This window comes from Chironomus tepperi, unplaced genomic scaffold (assembly GCF_022539635.2).
Source record: "Chironomus tepperi strain 1889 unplaced genomic scaffold, CSIRO-AGI_Ctep_v1 contig_337, whole genome shotgun sequence".
Taxonomy (NCBI): Eukaryota; Metazoa; Arthropoda; class Insecta; order Diptera; family Chironomidae; genus Chironomus; species Chironomus tepperi.
The window spans coordinates 1,016,833-1,037,356 of NW_027226459.1; the positions used below are offsets into that span (position 1 = coordinate 1,016,833).

A 20,524-nucleotide genomic window follows, 5' to 3' on the forward strand; every position below is an offset into this window, starting at 1 on the left:
TTTTTGACATCATTTAAAACGAAAATATAGACTATTTAAACACTTTTAAAGCTTCTTTGGTAGTCTAATCGATGGTTCCTTATCTAATACATCTTATGTTGTGCTTATTAGGGCTCAAAACCAAGCTATTAAGCTAAAATTATTAAAAATTCTCATTGTTGAAAAAAAGTATAAGTAACGAAATTCCTAATCCGCGGGAAAACAAATTTTTAAAATCAAAATTATAACTTAATTAACAGCAATTGCTTTGATTAGAATGCTGTTTATGATGTTGAGTGAGTAAATAAAGATGTTTATCTGGTATTCTTGAAGTGTCAACTGAATTAAATGTCATTTTGGAAATGATTAAATTTTAAAGAACACGGATTATTCAAGTAAAAATTTTCAAAATTCAACCAATCGGTGGAATCACCGAGTTTCTAAAAATGAATATTAAAGGGCAAATACGACTTCAATTCGCCCTGGTTCACTAAAAATCTATTGAAATTTGTATGAAATTTTATACTTCACAAGAGCAAACAGAAAAATATTCAAAGAAAATTTTCAATTAGTTTTTACCAAACCGAAACGATTTTAAGTTAGTTTCCACCTCTATTAACCTATTCTGAATTCTATTTTAATTCCATCGAACACCTCGTGACTACAAAATCATCCAAATATTATCGAAATCCATACAATCAGATCAAACTCAGCAGCCAAGCTTGAGAACAACTGACATAGTTTATGTCATTAATCAGATCAAAGCACTGCGCTTCCTATTGAAAACTCTAATTTTTATTTTCATTTATAAAAAAATAATGCAAAATTGAAAAACAGAATAGAAAGCATGAGAATAAATGAAATGCCGTTTTGTTAGCAGTGATACATTTTGGATCATGATTCTCACATTATTATACTTCTTTAAAAAGCACAACATTTATGAGGCAAAAAGGAGGAAGATGGAAGAAAAATGGCAGAAATGAAATCTTTTTCCCTCCTTTTTTCATATCATGAACGATAAAGTCGGCAACAGTAGCAAAAACATGAAGGAAGTTAAATAATAAGAAACACAGAGAGTGTGGGAAGTGAAAACAGTGAATCAGTTTAGAGCAAATAAGACATAGTGAAATGGTGACCTAATTTTTTTTTCCTATTGTACGTTTGAGTTGTGGCTGGTTGAAATAAAGAAATAAAATTGGTTCATTTAAGGATAAAAAACGCTTACGATTAAGCCCTGCTGTGCTTTTTAGGTCAAGTTTTTATGTAGCATGTATTTTTTGGCAGTAAAAGAACTTCCACATTTTGTGATTGATGAATTAAGTTATTTCTGCTTCTTTGCTCACTTCAACAGATTTGATGCAAAGTGTAACGAAGGAAATAGACTTTACAGCTCTTAAAAAGTTAAGAGTAGACCTACTCAGTAAAACAAGGGTTAGTATTAGACTTTACTTGTCATAGCTGGCAGCTGTTTACATTACAACGGTCATTTGTCTGTTAAGGATACAAAATACTTTGGGGCAGTTTTGTTTGTTTAATTTCGTTGTAGACTTTTGCTTCTATTCGAATACATTTCGGATGCATGACCGATTGATACAGTTTTGAATGTTGCCTAGTAGCTGCAAAATACAAAAAGTTTACTTGTTGAGAATATATTAACGGTTGTTTGATATTTAAATTGTATTTGAATGTAAAATTAGTTGATTTTCCCCTTGTATAGTTGCAGACCCTCTGTTTACAATATTTAGTCTAATTTTAAAAGTCAAACAATAAACATCTTTTACATTGTTAAGTGAATTGTGTTCATAAAGCTGTATTGCAGCAGATTTCAACACGACACTACGAAATTGCATCGATCGAGGTTTGTTATATCCAATTTAATATCCAATTCAATAACAAAAAAGCTTTAAAAAATGACAAATTTTTCTGTAAAAACAATTCTCTGAATTCATATTGCGCGCAGCCATTTATTTAGTCGCTAAAACATCCTGAAGATGTTTGCAGCCAAACAAATTCTTAACAAAAATGCTTCATGTAGAAATGTGAATAAAGTTTTAAGGTCAAGATCTATGTTGAACAATGAAAAAGTAGATAAATACTATTTTAACTATATTTTTCATCTCTGTTTTTTCTTTACGACAGCAATAATGGTGTTATCCGTGAATGCCATCTTGTTATGGGAAAAGGAAAGCAAGAACAAAAAACATCTTGTGTCTTGCACGATGCTTATAGAAATGGCATCGCAATTTCTATCCCCATTTTGTTGTAGAATCAATGTTTGTGCTATAAATTCTCCAACTATGACACAATATTTATCCTATCCGTTTACACTTCAAGACATTTATTGCTGTCTCATTTAATTTATAAATGTTATTTTCTCATCAAAATTATTGAATCATTGTGACAATGAATTAGATATAAAGGATATGTGTCAAGATAAATTGGCTAAGATAAAAGACAGACTCGATGTGGGTGTGTAATCATGATTATCATGACAATAAACATTATGTCAATCAGAGTTGTATTGGTGACAGGCATAAAATCTCTCGTGACATATGGTTATAGTAGGTATCAATAACTGTTGATATGTGTCAATTTGATTAATATTGAAGGTGGTGGTCAAGAGTTAGGGGAGTATTTAGGTTGATTGATTTCTAATTACGGGCTTGTCAAGGTCATATCTTGATCACTTTCAAGGAGACTCTAACCAACTGACTTACTTTGCTGACTATACAGCTCAATTGTGATCCATGGACTCCCTCAGATTGCATTTAAAGTTGTTGTTCGTCTGCCAACTTCGAATATAAAGTGCAATTCTCCTTAACATGATTTTATGGTACAGAACTACAACTACGTCGTGTATTTGTCTCTTAGGAGATATCTCTATCAACAGCTTCCATCCAAGAGTTCTTTGGTCATCCACGAGCTCTTTTACCATCTACAAAGTCAGGCAAACCCAACAAACCCTTGCAGGTAAACCTGACCATGCTTTCAAAAGCAGAGAATGCTGAGCACAAAGAGCATGCTCAACCAGTATATTTAAGTAGATCAATCTCATGAAAGTAATACTAATCCCGAAAAATCAGCCAATTTCTAACTCTGCTGTCAATATTCACTTCTTTATAAATTGATATCCTCCCAAAAGACTCAAAAATAAATTATTTTTCCTTGCTTTCTTCAAATTTACCCAAACACAAAAAAGACAAGGCATTTCATATTCATCATTAATGGTTTATGCTTGGAGGAGTTTTGATAACATTATAATTCAATTTAATAATTATGGTATAATAGATAAGCGTGAAGTGCGTGTTAAGCTTAAAATAAACATTGAAAAAGTTTACGGAAATAAATCAATTAAAATTTTATGTTTAGTTTCTTGAGTGAAAATCTCTCTTGTGGGAAATTTAAGCTTTTTTTTTTTGCCTGTGCCGTTGCTATACCTCAATCTAGTAATCCTCACATTAGTCTGTGACGTTCAGAATATTGATTTTCATTTTTCTATTTTTAATCATCGAAATAAGAAGCTTAATGAGTTATTTTTGTTGAGGATATACTGCATTTTCGACTATCATGCTTATAACTTCATCCTTCGTCAGTTTACTTACGTCAGACATTCATCTTACGTCTTACTCGAGAACTATAGTTCTTTATAGATGTGAGTAAATTTGTTTAAACTTGTCTGAGATGAATCAACTTACTAACAACGTGTGAATAATTAAGGGACTTTGCATAACAATGTATGTATGTTTACCACTGAGTGTATTACTATGAGTTGCCTCTATGTCAGTGGTGGGCAACCTGTGTGCTGCGGTACCATAGTATCCTTAGCCGGAAATGTCATGAACCGTATGCCGTGTATGATTTTGGTTGAAGCTCTCTACCAAGGCGTGCCGCGACACACAGTTTGCCAACCACTACTCTCCATTTATGAGGATACACAAGCATATTACGTAAATCCCCAAAAAACATTTCTAGTCCCCTGAATTTTAATATGATTTTAATTTATTTATCATACAAACCGTTCCATTTGTTAATTGTTTAAATCCCTAAAATACTCTCGCATTAATTATTAATATATCACTGCTACATATCTAAACTAATATGATGATAATAATATTAATGCTAACACCAGCTGATTTATACAGGCAAAATATATTCTATCTGCTATCGTGGTGAACGAAACTTTTGTTTCATGTAAACGATTAAGGCAACATAAATTCAAACGAATATAAATTACCGCTATGAATTGAATAAAAGCGTTTCTAGTTGAAAGAAAGTCACGGGAATGTGCTTTGAAGGTTCACGGTAGAATACTTCTATGGAGAGATTGTTACGGAGGGGTAGCTTTGTCTGTTTTTGGTAAATGGCATTCAATGAGGTTTGAGACATTTGCAACCCCAAATAGCACAAGTCGGTTAATCTATCCAAACTCCGATCCTAGGCTGGCATGATTCTGACTTGGTTACGTATTCGGATTAACTTCAACGTGACTCTGACACGCGAATTTGGCACCATGACAGAGTCTCGTCTGTCGCATCTAGACCCGGATTCGGTCCAACGTGACTCTGGTATGGTGCCGGATTCAAACCGAATCTACATTCAAACTGAATCTAAATCCGATATCATGTCAGAGTTACGCCGGTCTGGTGTCGGAGTTTGGGTCGATTAACCAACCTGTGCTATTCAGGAACGATATTCTAAATTCTAAATGAATTCCCTGAGTAGAATTGACTGTACTTATGGCTATAATCTTGACATTTGTATATCTCACCATGACTGTTCCTATCGACCTCCGTTCAAGAACTTCCCGAAACAAAGCAATCCCTATTACACATAAAAAAACCTGCATGCAAACAATCTAAGTTTTGTTTGCTGTTTGTTTTCATTAATATTTTTCAACTGCTGTTACTGCTCAAAAAATATGCTGTTTGCTCTTGCTCTAAAAACCACCACAAGAAGAATAAATGACGCTACATATAAAAAAAAGTTTTAAGCAAAAATTTACCTTTTTTTGCAGCCAGAGGAAAAATATTCAACGTCAACAGAATGAAGCATGAACAACAGAAATGAGTTAAATTACTTTATAGTGCTGTCTGTTTTCATATTTTTAACATGACTTATTTGGTGGAGGAAAAGAGCAAAAATTGTTTGTTGTATAAATAAATTTTCATCTTCTATTCCTCTTAGTTCTTCAACACATTCGTACTAAAGCTGAAGTGGCAACACACTATGTGCTTCGCACTCTTATCATAGAAATAAATGGCTGCAAGTTTTAGGAAATGCTAATTTCATTAATTTATTCAATTGTCGAGTAAATTCATTGCATAATTTGCTTCCGTTGCCACAAATCTGTTCAAGTTGCTCTTCTTAAACCACACAGCGATGTTCATTTAATGTGTCGTTTAAGTCGTTCTTTATATTCAAGCCCTTTTAGCTGAAAATTACAGATGAGAGGGTTAAGGGGTCGATTGTAAATGATGTCAATCAATGGATTGTATTTTCGAAGAATCTTTAGCTGCTTAACTTTCGAATAGCAGTGATTCTCAATTCTTTTAACACAACACACAACATTAGTGTTGTCGCCAAACGTCTGCAACTGTGTCGCGACAGATCTGAAGTTGTGTCGTGATAGATCTGAAGTTGTGTCTCGACAGATCTGAGATTGTGTCGCGATACATCCGTAGTTGTGTCGCAATACATTTGTTGTTGTGTCGTAACACTTCTGAGGTTGTATCGTAACACTTCTGAGGTTGTATCGTAACACACCTGAAGTTGTGTCGTGACACAGCTGAGGTTATGTTGCCACACATCTGAAATTGTCTTACAACACATTTAAAATTGTGTCACATGACACTAGTGTGACACGTATCATGGTTTGAGCAACACAAGCCTCTAAAAACTCTTTTCTTTTAAATGCTAGACGTCATTTATGAAAATTTGTGGATGTTAGCCATGACAATAGGTTGAAGTAGAAGTCACACTCACAGCTTGGAAGTCATCTAAATGTGGTGGAAATGGATAGTTTCTTAATGTCAATTAGTTTAGTTCATATTATGACATAAAGTTATGTTGAATGGCTCATAAGAGATGCAACTGTTCCGGTTGCAAATGCGCATTTTCGCTTAAATCCGTCAAGTTTCATTACGCTTTAGTACTTCCTGAATTTCAATGGAGCTTATAGTATAGCTTTTTAGACAAAGCCTTTTATGTGTTGTGATGTGAATGTTAAGGACGTTGAATGGCATTCCGCCAGTGAAGCATATTCGTGTTTTTATCCAAAATATTTTCATGTGAAACCATAAACAAAATATAAAAACTTTCAGTTATTGTCGTTGTTTTAGAACCTGTTAGAAAATTTTGTGCTTTTTTTATAGCGGATGAAAATATGTACTGAATTATTCAAATTGGAAATAAAATTCATGCATTGAGGTTATGAAGCATTTCAGATCCCTTTTTTTATGCTTTCATATTTTCGTTCTGTATTGTTTGATTTTTTGCCGTCTTGAAGTAAATTTACGGGAGGAAGAATTGTCGCAAAACCGTCAAGAATGTCAAAAAGCTTTCTTCACTTCCTCTCACGACACATTTCTCTGTCGCCTTGCAATACAATCTGGCAACATAGCAACAACATCGCCTTTTCATCCATAGTGTGAAAATTGAAATTTTCCTTCCTTTTTCACTCGATTCATTCTGTTTGAAGTATAAAGCACAGAGTTAAGTTCATAAAATAATTATGATGTTGAGCATGCGGTTAGATAAATATTTACATCATGAGATATTATACACAAAATAAAGGTAAAAATTTATTGGGAATTATGAAACAAAAATCAACATTTACTGTAATATTATGCTTGAACGTTTACAAAATCTTTAATGGAATCAGATTTTTTTTTGGACTTGATGCTTTTTAAATTTTACTTTTCTTAATGCTGTAAAATCTTTATGATTAAACATCAATTTAGAATTATTTTAATGTATGTACTAGTTGTGTAGGTTTAGGAGATGAATTTGAGAATTAGACTAACAAGTTTGATTATTCGGGCAGTAAGTTCTTGAAATGATTGCTTCCTCATCTACATAATAGATTTTGGCTCAGGAGTGGATAACCACAATCATGTTGGAATGGGAATCTTCGAATGGCCTTTCAACGGTACGTCATTGGAAGTGCCGTTGGAAAGAGGGATACAGAATATGTATAATTTATGTATGGTACTTTGCCATAGAGTCGAGTAGCCCCCGATAGCTCAGTGGAAAGAGCAAGCGACCAGAAATCGTAAGACGTGGGTTCGAGTCCCACTTGGGATCACTTATTCCAAGTGAATGTCTCAATAAAAGCATTTCAATATGTGCCAGTCTTGTTAATGATCGAGAGACTAGTAATTGCTTTCTTGTACAAACCTAAGCTTAATTCCTATGAAATTTCCTACTTCTCCTAATTCATCATCTACATTCCCTCAACCAATCATTCTCATCTCCAACTTTAAGAAAGATAAATCAATTTTGAATGGCTTTAACTGTGCATGAACACAGCATATCCTCTAAACATTTACGAAAGGAAAATTCTCAGCTTAAACAGAACAAAGTAACGCAAAACTTTCTTCAACGATTATTTCAGCATCATTGTTTTTAAGGTAGCACATAGATTTATCTTCATAACTTTCTTTGACGCATATCAAGTTCCTTTATGTTACATCTATGAATGGTTAAGAGAAAAAGAAATGAAATTTTGTTTGGTTTTGTGGAAATAAAAAACTGAACGATTTTTCTGGCACTTAACAAATGATTATGACATAAATCATTGAAGTAGAAAAAAATACATTCCATTTCCTTCACATTGAATCTATATCAATGAATTCCATAGATTTTTTTTTACTCTTGTCACGTTTATTGATATATCGTTATACTACGCATCATGTCATAAAATTATTTAATACCGAATATCATCATATGAGACTGACAGACTGGCTGACTAACTGAATAAATGTGTCTAGTGTAGTGAATAAGAAACATTTATCAAAATCATGTTATCTTCATTATTATCATATTTTATCGCATCATCATTCTTAATGCTTTTTTACTCTCTCTTTTGCAATTTATACCCGAGTGACACTGATGAAGAAGGCTCTGCCATGGAGCTATTAAAGCTCTTTTATCAACACAACATTGAAATCGTCTCTATTTGACAGTCACATGGATGTCACATTTGACATGACAGCCGTATCGATGTCACATATCACAGGGCAGCCATATTGATGTTACATGGCTGTCATATGGAGGTCACATTAAATTCTACATTGGTATTACAGATGTCATGACATATTAAATTTTCAAACGACTGAAAAGTAAACAGAACTTTTCAATTATAGTTTCAAAAGTGACAACAATCTCAAGCTTGATATGTTTGTTGACGTTGAGCTAATGTTCTATTATTTTATTGGATTAAAGTTTAAAATTTCATTTACTACATCTATCTAAGATAGCTTGAGGTTGCTTTCGTAATGGGATATGTATCATGGGATTTTGTGACATATCTTTTTGTAGCAGATCTAATTACTTAGTCTCTAGTTGTAGAGGGGAAGGAGCAAACAACTTCATAAAATTCACATTCTTGACTCAAATTTGTTCAGTTTACTTGAATTGTATTATCGCTTTTAACAACAAGGTGTGATTGCTTAAGTAAGTCTCGAGACATCTTATGTTTTCTTCAACTCTGTATGTTGGAATTGCATGCAAATCATAAAGTCACTAGAAAAGTAATTAAAATCATTAGGATATCCTTGATAATCTGTTGCTTTTGTTTACTGTTCTTCTTATACATTCAATGGTCATTGACCAAGTCAAGAAGATCTCACAGACTGCAATTAAGTAGTCGATTGTCGGCTCGGTCATATATTTAGTAATAAACTTGACATACATTGGAACATGTCCAATAACAAACCGCATCACAATGACTTTATTTGTTCTTAAGACAATGCATGCAACTAGTCATTAAAAATTCACTGCACTCGGTATGAAGTTAGAATTTTAAGGAAGTACGATGCCTTGTTTAAGATTTTATTTCTCCGTGCACGATAGTCCCATGGAAAATTTCCAAAGGATTCAACTCTTTTCTAATAGCAAATTACATTTTATTGTCGATTTCGGTAATAAAAGATTCAAGCTATTCATGCATTGAATCTCATACGTGCTTTTGTATATCCTTGAGATTATTTTCTTCCTCAAGTCTCGTTTTATTTTCTAAAGATTAAAAATACGAGATTTTGGAATCTCCTTAAACACACACAAGTACAGTTTCTCACGACACAAAAAGCTTTAATCTTATTTACTGTTTAAGAGCTGATAGCAAATTTGTGGGATACTAGATCTATGTTAGGGATGTTATATGATAATCATCATGCTGACGATGATATGGTTAAGTAATAATACGAATTTATAGGTTTATAGAAGAAGAAAATTACATAAAAATCGTTCAGATCATTGAAATAATTTATGGCAACAATGAGGATATTTTGGTTTCCGATAATTTCCGTGTTCATATTTTTTAAGGTAAAAATTTGTACAAGATGATGATATGGAAATTGTTGAATGAGCTTTTTATTGTGTTTTATGCTTTTTGGGGTTTATTGTCGATGGAATTTATCAATAATCAATAACAGGAACTGCAAAATTGCCAACTTTTTGTACTTATCTTTAAATCTGGAACAACAACAAGAGAAATTTGCTGATTATTGTAATTATACACTTACTTCGCTAGTCCTACAGATCATTTGCGTTTCAAGACTTCTTCTAGACGTATTCTTAAGCTGATTATAGCTAACTTCCGTCTGTTAATTGTAATTCAATTAAAATACGCTTCCTTACGATTTGTTTATTCTTTGAAGTTTGAAAATAGATTGAACTTTTCTATAAAAAAGGGTCTTCAACTATGCACAATAAATGTTATTCAAATCTCAAATGAACGTTATAATATTTTTCCAATGAAAAAACCTTTCAAATTAAATAAGTTCAAATCAACAGGAAAGTAACATGACAGGCTTCTGTCAAATGTACACTGTAGTGAGAAAAAATAAAAGAGATGTTTTGTGAATGCCACGTGTGTATGAAATTTCATATGTATATTAAATATCTCTGACAGCATTTGTTTGGCCTGGCAGTGAACAATTTATTGCAATTTTCCAACTACAGAGCATGAACTGCATTTTCATTTGAATTCTTTTCGAGATATTTATGGACGAGGAAAAAAGTATTTCGCGAAAAAAATTAAGACATGTGCAATTTTCCGTAGCTTCTTCTTCATTTCATCTTAATTGCTTCCCATTCATTCTTGTCTATCGGATATAATTTCTCTTTTAATTGATTTTGGACCCATAAAATCCATCAAATTAAGTTAATTTCACCTTCCACCTTTACTTTCTATATAGATTAAATGAAAAACTTTTATCTTCTTTTCGTGCCTTACTTCCACTAATAAGTTTTATTGATTATCATATAAGATTTTATGACGTAACTCGATAGCACATTACCGATTATCATGATTATGATTATTATTTGGAACTGAATGGATTATTATGGATATCCAATAAAACATTTCATTTCCATTTTTACGTTCACATCCTCAATACTTCTTACTTTACATGTTGATTCAAAAAATTGATTATTTTAGTTAGTTCCTATAGTCTGTACTCAAACAAAGCAAATTCACATGCATCTGGTTTCATTTAAATATGAAGCCAAGACAATGAAAATTGAACTTGTTTCGTGAAAATGATTTTTTTTCCTCGATTGAATGAAAATGCTGATGATCGTACTTGTTATTGTGTTTTCATTCCACAGAGATTAACGAGCATAGTAAATGTACGAGGAATTTAATGACTAATTGCTTTGCGCATCAAATTCCTTCATTTTTTAACAAAAATTCCCCTTGAGTATTACTCATTAATTCACATCTCTCAGCTTTTAACTGATTTTTTTTTTTCATCTCGTATGCTTCATACACTTCCTCTGATGTTTACTCAACTCTTGTTTAACCATCATCATAATCAACGTGATTGTCTTCATTAAAATATTAAAGTGAAATGCTGTTTAATTTTTCATCATGTCTCTGTTTTCATGAGGATATAAATTTATGGATATTTATAATTGCATAATGTGACTTTCCTGGAGATGAATATGGATGGAAATGTATCTTATGTGTGGAAATCAGAGTTGGGTTTTCAGGAATTGCCTGCAAAAGCATTAGACTAAGTTAGTTCTGATTATCTGCATGACTAAATCTGAATTCTGAATAGGAGCCGTTCACTTATTACGTAATGCGCACGTAGGTCCGTTGCCGCGCAAAGAGAAAGTCTATAACCGGATCTATCCTTCAAGAACTTCTGTCAGTTTGGAATGTTGAGGACATTAGCATCTTTTACAGACTATTCGCTAAATTTTGAGTGTTCTAATCAGTTTGGATAGGATTGAGTAGGACTCAATTCTCTGTTAAGTCTATATGTATCAGTTCCAAATGCCTTGCAGCAATTTCTGACTTGATATCTCCAAGCAAAGTATCAATGAATCTGTAATCATGAATATACAGAATCAGATAGTCTCAAATGTCTCCTTAAAATTTAATGGATGTAAATGAATTGAAAAACAGGAACTGATGAAGTGCTGTTAATTCATGCATCGATCGAAAAAATTTTTACATTAACTCATCAGACTTGAGGCAATTCCATTTGTATGTTTGAAAAACTTCTCTTTTTATTCAAAATTGAATGAGTAACTTTTCCTTTCCATCCATTTCTATTTTTCCCATTGCTTCAACATCTGTCAACAATTTTCAAGTCTTCTTCCGTTTCAGTTTTTATTCTCATCTTCAATTTTCCACATTTTCTCGTTTTAAATGGCTGAATAGAAGCCTCCATTATGTTTGATGATAACTAACCCATATTTATTATGATTACTACAGACAACTTTTTCTACTAAATTAAGCATTTAATTCAGGATTGCTCAACCTTTGTGCCGTGGAACACTTGTGTCGTAAGCCTCGACCGAAACCGCAATTGGCATACGAATCATGGCATTTTCAAACATTTTTGGAAGCAAACTAGTGTACCGCGGCACACAGGTTGCCCACCACTGACCCAGAACATGAGTTGCAGTCCATGAATTAAATCATTCATGTTTAATAAGTCAACAATACATAAAACTCATTAAAAATCGATTTTTTCCAGACCATTTTTTTTTTTTTGCTGTTTCTTCTTTTAAGACATTTTCACGCAAGCAAGCAAGTTCATTACAAGATATTAGAAGAGACTTAAAGATCTTCTTAGAAAGATTTTTATGCGAATAAAAGAGAAATGAGGTTGTGGCATTTTTGGCAAGAAAAAAGCTACTTATCCATTTATTTTTTTCATCGTTAACTTTATTTGTGTATTTTATAATCAAGTTCAAAAGATTATTATGTTGAAAAATCCTTGAAAGAAATCCTCAACTTTGATTTGAAGATAATAATGTGATGTGCAGAGATGTATCTAGTGGGGATTTTTTGATATTGAGAGTTAAATCGAGCTTTTCTTGCTGCTTTGCTAAGCAACTCATTTAGTCGTTTGATCGCTGCGTTGATGACAAGACATAAGAGTGCCTTGACTGCAACGTGACGGCTGTTTAAGGCCTATTTTCACTGCGAAAATTGAAATTCGTCTGTTTATCCTTTTTGAGTTTCACTGATATTTACCTAATTACTTCCTTGGATGGCACTAAGTTCTTAGTGAAAACAGGAAGAACTTCGAGAAGGTGAAGCACTTGACGGTTGGTCAGCTATCAATTCAGATTGACAGTCTTTTCGAATCCCACTCTGATAGATCTAGGCAATTAGTATCGGTTTTGTCTCTCTACGCTGCTGCTCCCTTCAAACTGTCTACTTGACTACCCAAAGTATACCCCTGATCCTTATAGAAAAAAGCAAAACTCTGAACAAATGATGAACTTTTCTAATAAAAGTTGTAACTTTTGTAAAAAAGTCTGAAGGAATCATAACGAAGCGTATAAAAATGTTCCCCATTAATATTTCACTGCTATAGCAATGTGAGCTTGATTCACTCATACTAAATTTCAATCTACACCTTCGTTTCTACATTATCCTAACCTTTATGAAAGCACTCATCCGTCCATAAAGTATCACATTCATAATGTCGTTTTAGTTACGTGATTTCATTAAGACAAAAAACTTTTGAGCAAAATGAAACAATTACGAATGTTTAAAAATTCATAAAGTCATGGATGATCTGTTGAACATGTAAAGCATGTCTTGAATCAATAAGCTGCTTGCTTTAACATATCTTACTTTAAGAACTTTGAAATGATAAATTGACTTTAATTTTTCTTCCGTTTTCTTCCTTTCATTTCAGGAATAATGATGATTATGGTGATGAATTAAATAAAAGCATAAAGTGCTTACTATACGCACATGTGTGATGGAATAAGGTGCATGAAAATATGTGAATTTTGAAGTCGTGAGTGAATACAAAAAGGTAGTGAAAGAAAAATAACAAGCAAAACACTTAGAAAGTTTCTTTTTGTATAAAATTGATGAAATAATTTCAAATTTCTGGGAAATCAGAATGGATTAAGTCATGAGATATACTTGGTAAGTGATGCATTTATTACTTTAAGGTGTACGAAAAAATTAATGAATCACGATTATTGGAGAGAATTTCCAATGTGAGCAATATAGAAGTCGATGAAATCAGACTAGCGCCATTTCATTTCGAAAGGATTCGACATTAATTTCGAAGGATTCGAAATTGTATGCGAAAATTCAAAAAATATTTTACCGTTGATAAAAATGTAAACAATGAAAAATATTTTTAAAAAATTATCAATTTTTTTGATGAAATTCCATGAAATTAAGACTCAAATGATCATTGATATCATTGCTTATTTGAAAGAAAACAGCACATGCATCAGAATTTAAATAAATATTGATTTTTTGTTTGTAACGTATTTTTTGATTTTAAAAAATTTCAACGGTCATTTATTTTTTAAAAACATAGTTTTTATCTCCGTTTTTTCATTCAAATAATAACGGTCAATATTTGAAATGGCGCTAGTCTGGATGAAATCATCGTGTACGATGCTCTAGAATACACATTTGCCCTATCGACACATGTCATTCATGGCAGCCAATTGGCTATCCTGTACCGTCCAAGTGTCTGTCATATTGTGTCCAAGTGCATGTCATATGACGCCCAACTGGCTGTCATGTAGCGTTCAAATGGCTGTCATGTAACGTCAAAGTGGCTGACATGTAGTGTCAAAGTGGTCTTCATGTAGCGCCTAAGTGGCTGTCATGTGTTGTTCAAATGACTGTCATGTGACGCCTAAATGGCTGTCATGTGACGTCCTAGTGGCTGTCTTGTGACGTCCTAGTCGCTGTCATGTGGCGTCCAAAAAGCTGTCATGAGGCATCCAAGTGGCTGTGATACGGCGTACAAATGACAATTTTCTGGTTACCGGCCGGCAGCTGCCATGAAAAACTTGTGCCGATCAGGATAAAATGTAATACAATTTCCTTAAAGTCAACATAAGTATTTCCTACACAAATCGATATGGAAGTATGATGATACTTCATAAATCTTCTGCAATAGGCTTTTTAAGTAGTCGGAAAACATACATTTCATGACATATTGCATAATTCTATCCTTTTTCAATTACAGTCTATTCTCTTTTGCTGACGAAGACTGTTTCTCTTGTACATATTGCTTTTCTTCATTTTTTCCTTATTTTCCCCCTTAATATTGAGCATGAAGGTAACATCAAGATGGTTACATTTCATTGCACACATTTATGGTTGATATTTGGTTCTTATTGCTGGTTCTTATTTTTCTGGGGGCTTTATTTTGAGGGTACCTGCAGCTTAATATTTTTGGCGATAAGCATCGACTGAAACGGTTCATGACACTCCCAAAAACTTGATGACACACTAATGTGCAGCTACACACAAGTTGCCCAAAACTGCTTTAAAAATTCTACAAAATTCCAACAGCACAGATTCCATGACGTAACATAATCGTTGAACAAAAGCACTCTCTATTGCATGCAGCAAAACACAAAGCTACAATCCTGACTGAAACTATACATCCAATCTCAGCACATACAAATGATGAATGAATGTTTTTGAGATATTGCAATCATTAAAGTTTCATTTGAAGAATAGCAGAAATCCAATACGGAAGTATTTTATTTGTTTGTGTATTTTGGTATGAATAAATATTGAGGAATTTCGCAAGCGAAGTTTTTAATTTTTTTGAAGCCATAAAAGCTGAAGAATTGAAATATTTTTAGGATCTTTAAGTTTGAAATTTCCATTAAAGCATACAACCAAAAATGGCACAATATGTAGTATATTGGGCGGAATCTTTGATGTACATATTGGCAATATTCTACAATATTTGATGAAAGATTGGTCTCTGGTGGGATTTGAACCCACGTACTCGCGGATATTTTGGTCTGTTGCTTCATCACTCACTCAATGGCTCAATACAGTTCAATATGTCCTGATGCAGAAAGTTGCAGAAAGTCTTTGATGTTCCCGGGCATCACAAATGAAGAAGATCCCGCCTTGGAGCTTTTAAGCCTTCTTCAAAGCAATAATTGGAAGTTGCCTCCATGTTGAATCCAAATCCTTAAAAGATCCATGCCACCACCTTCTTCATTTGTTTCGCTCGGAGTTTCCAACGCCTTGACAACATTTTCATCTCTGTTCTTTACATTTCACTGACATTTTATATTTTCAAATTTCGCTTTATTGATTTTATTTTACATCTGTATCTGTACATCCAGGTTTCGTTTTTGCTGTAATACAAAACTATCTACCTGTTTACTTAACGACCATGTTATTTCTGTTGCGAAATGTTGCCTTTTTATTTTCCTCAATCGTATCCTTCATGGAAAGCTGTAAGCAGATACTTTTTCAGTGTCAAATTCATTTTTAATGACTTTTAGCATTAAACAATGATGCTGTGACTTTATAAAATTTATTCAGTCAGTCGCAATAATACAATGTTTCCCCGGCAAATGATTCCTTCAATCAGTTTGGGTTTGGTTACTTCTTGATCCTACAAAAAAAGTATAATCCGATTATAATTTGAAGCAATTACTGGCAGACAGTTTAGTCTTCAAATGAAAGGGATGATGTCTTGTATCGATTTTTTATATTTCAAGCCATATTTCATGTCATTACTGAATCAGATTGTTGGACTGGAAGCTTAATATTTCATGCATCAATTGCAGCATTTCCTCATCCATGATACAATTTTTTTTTTTGATGATAATTTATTGCCCAACAAGCAATTTTTTTGTTTTATTTCCCATTTTAATCAAAATATATTCTCTTATTTGGCATTTGGGAGTAGTCTAAGACTTTTAATTTATGTCGAAAGTTTTCAATAAATTTATTGTTCATCCCCTCAATTTATTATGACTCGTGCGTATTAGAATTCATGTCGGAAAAAAACGAAAGTTTTTGAATACTTTAACGATGTACAGCATTAATGCTTTAAGAGTATGTTTACACTAAGCTCTCAAGTAATTCTCATGCATAATAAATGAAGTGCTTTTATATTTCTATTACAAAATTATCAGAATAAATCAATCTTTACTGGATCAGTCTAACGAGATAATTCAGAGTTGTTCACACTTTGTGGATATGGCATGAAGTGCATGCCATGAACTGCATGTAATTTACAATCGGAAGTCAGCGATAGAGCCAGATTTAGGCGTCATCTAAGGAAGATTATGGATCACAATTGATCTGTTCGGTTAGCGAAGTAAATTAGTAAGTAAGCATACAATGTGTAATTCCTGTCGAGACTTAACACCAAGGTGTACCATGGCACAAAGAATCACCAATCAGATAATCAGAAGCTAATATACTTTCAGTTATAAATCGTTATTTACTAACCCGAAAGACATAAATGAAGAAGACTCCATCACAGAGCTTTTAAGACTTGCTAAATCTCTTTTATTAACACGAAACAGAAACGGCTTCGGTACCAGAATAGCAGCAGTGGCGTAGTGGTTAGAGTGATGGGCTTCCGAGCCTAACGACCCGGGTTCGATCCCAGGAAAAGTCAAGTAAGATTTGAATGCTTTTTCGCTGTTTCTAGTCATACGAACTCGGTATGCACAATAGCGACTCACAAATTGTGGCTAGGCATACTCTAGGTCATGCAACATTGCAGAAAAGCATTGCATCATTCATGACAAATTGGAGTTTTGACTCTAAAATCTCCCTTAATATGTCCCTGAACAGTCATAAGGATGCGACAAAACAGTTCTCTCAACAACAGAGTCTCTAGTTCCTCTCATAAAATCAATATCCAAGAATCTGGTTTCTCTAATCATACAATAAGAAACACAAAAGCTAATAAAGTAATTTCCATAGACAAAAATAGAAAAGGCTTAAAGCAAGAAAAATGCAAATTAGTCATCAGACTTCTTTAAAACTTTTCTAATTTATGCAAGTGCAGATTAAAATCATGTTCAGATTGAATTGTTTTGAATTTGAGTGAAAATAAGAAGTGCTATATTTTAATTATTTAAGTGCTTGAGATTTTTTAATTTATTAAGCATGGATTTGAATATGAAACTATTAGTGATGCTGAATATTTCATTTGGATTTAAATTTGACAAGATGTTTTGCTTGATTGCTTAACATTTAAAGCTTAAGGACATAGATTTTGGTCATTTCAAGTGTACACAAATAGAGGAACTGACTAAAATAATCAATTTTTTTGTGAATCAACATGTAAAGTAAGAAGTATTGAGGATGTGAACGTAAAAATGGAAATGAACAATTTTATTGGATATCCATAATAATCCATTCAGTTCCAAATAATAATCATAATCATGATAATCGGTAATGTGCTATCTAGTTACGTCATAAAATCTTATATGATAATCAATAAAACTTATTAGTGGAAGTAAGGCACGAAAAGAAGATAAAAGTTTTTCATTTAATCTATATAGAAAGTAAAGGTGGAAGGTGAATTAACTTAATTTGATGGATTTTATGGGTCCAAAATCAATTAAGAGAAAAATTATATCCGATAGACAAGAATGAATGGGAAGCAATTAAGATGAAATGAAGAACAAGCTACGGAAAATTGCACATGTCTTAATTTTTTTTTTCGCGAAATACTTTTTCCTCGTCCATAAATATCTCGGAAAGAATTCAAAATGAAAATGCAGTTCATGCTCTGTAGTTTGAAAAATGCAATAAATTTCACACAGGCAACAGAGCATCTGAGATTTTACAATGTGATATTTACAATTCATTTATTTATAATAACAGCATGAACATTCTTTACGAGTAATGTTTCAATTATGCACTTTACCGAACAGCACAATGTGGTTGCTGGGGGATTGCTATGCCGTTTTAACGGTAAGACGAAAAGTTTCCTGACGGTTGTGTGGCGATAGTGTGGCGATAGTGTGGCGATAGTGTGGCGATAGTGTGGTGATAGTGTGGCGATAGTGTGGCGATAGTGTGGTGATAGAGTGGCGATACTGTGGCGATAGTGTGGCGATAGTGTGGCGATAGTGTGGCGATAGTGTGGCGATAGTGTGACGATAGTGTGGCGATAGTGTGGCGATAATGTGGCGATAGTGTGGCAATAATGTGGCGATAATGTGACGGTAATGTGGTGTTGTGGCATTAGTGTTTCGGCAATTTAATAGAAACGTGGCGTTAACGTGACAACATGTCGGCTAATTTTGACCCTGTTTTATGGCAAAAAAACGTGGCTTGTCGCATTGTGCCGCTCAGGATTTCTGTATCGAAAGTCAAATTAATATGTTACATAATGTTATGACTTTACAGCTCATTTATCAAAAGAAGGAATATTTCAATTCCAAAATTAATTAAGACTCATCAATTTCAAATTCCCAACTCACTTCCAAAAATCCAAAAAATCAAAATCAAAATATTATATCACTCAATTATCTTCAATATTATTGATTTTGTTTCATGTTTTATGATAGATTTTCCAATTCTCCTTCCCCTCCTTTTATTTTGCAAAAAACTCAATCTCAATGGTGTAAATATTTATTTAACCGCACGTTCAACACAAAGTGATTATTTTATGAACTTGAGATTTTTTTCGGCAGTGTACAACTTACTGTTGAATATAATTTTGGTGAGGTTCTATAGAGAAATATATGAAATAAAATGAAACTCGTTTCTCATAAAACAATAAAAAAGTATTGATTACAGTGTTGCCAAACTTTACTTGGAAGTGATATTCTGTGTAAAGATTTTCCATGTAAAAGCTCTTTTGGGAAGGGTGCATTCGGAAGTTACGTAAAGGCATTGGGTAGCTGGAAATTTTTTTGAGGTTATGGGATGAGAAGTTGCTTAAATTCTTCTATATAGATCGCAAAAATTTAGTAAGGAGAGGTTAGGGGTGCTTAAGGGATATTTTAACCCCCAATCTTCTACCTAAGAGTATGCCCCGGGGTAAAAGTAATATAAGTATTTTAAGCCATCCTTCCCCCACCCCTCGTCCTCTTTATCAAATTTATAAAAAATCCCTAAGCGTTACGTACTTAACAATTGTCCCCAAAATGCTTTTTTTCTCATATTTAAAATGAAACTCTTGAGGCTTGCCTTGAAGAGGAATCAAACACGTGGTTGATGTTTGAGATCTGTTTATTGAGTTTTGAGTGTAGCTTGAATTACCATATTGTGCCAAATCCTTTATCATGTGAAGCTGTGTGCTTAACTTTTGTAAATAAATTGGTATTTTCATATGGAATATTAATACATAAAATGAATGTAATTATCCGAAAATACAATTATTTTTATTAGTGCCATGAAATTGAGAAAAACACAAAATTTCATGAGAGAAATGCTTTAAATATGTAAATTTTCTTTCTGAAATGAATTTTATCGTGTGAAAAGCGTTTGTGAGAAAATGAACACATGATTTTTATGCTGCAAACAACGATTCATAGTTAGGAAATTTACTTATCGCAAATTCCTTAAGGGCAGATCTACATCGGGATATAAATGCCTTGTTATGGTCTTGAATGAACGACGAAATGGAATTGTCTTTAAGCATGAATCTCAAAAATTATACTTGAAATTTGACCAGCAGCCAAATAACTTATTGAGAGATTTTTCATCCAAAAAATATACCCTAATCATCATGATTGAGACATTTTTGTAATATTCATAGATTAATAGATGAGAAAATTAGAAATCTGTTTTCGTCAATTATCTCACTGCTGTGGGAAGGGATCTCAATTTATAATAAATAACTCAATTTTTTTCTAGAGCAATTTTTAAATATTTTCTTTATGGAAGCTTTTCATTTTGAAATTAAGCATTTTAAATGGAATTTGAACAAGATTTCTCTGGATTAATATGATTATTCAAATTGAGGATCTCCTGTATTCAATCCTTTTTTGTTTCATAAATTCAATTTTGTATGCTCACGAATTGCCTTTATTCCACATTACAAATTTTCATTGTTTAATGGACATAATTTTGAATTCCGTGCAT

General features: G+C 32.9%; 1 protein-coding gene across 3 annotated transcripts in view; it reads left to right on the plus strand.

Moving 5' to 3' along the window:
* LOC139093706 (uncharacterized) overlaps positions 1-20,524 on the plus strand; it is a 56,500-nt gene that overhangs the window by 10,224 nt on the left and 25,752 nt on the right. For all 3 annotated transcript variants that reach the window (XM_070644519.1, XM_070644520.1, XM_070644521.1), the window contains exon 3: positions 13,368-13,606. The gene's annotated coding sequence lies outside the window, so the exon portion shown is untranslated. The remainder of the gene's footprint in view (positions 1-13,367; positions 13,607-20,524) is intronic.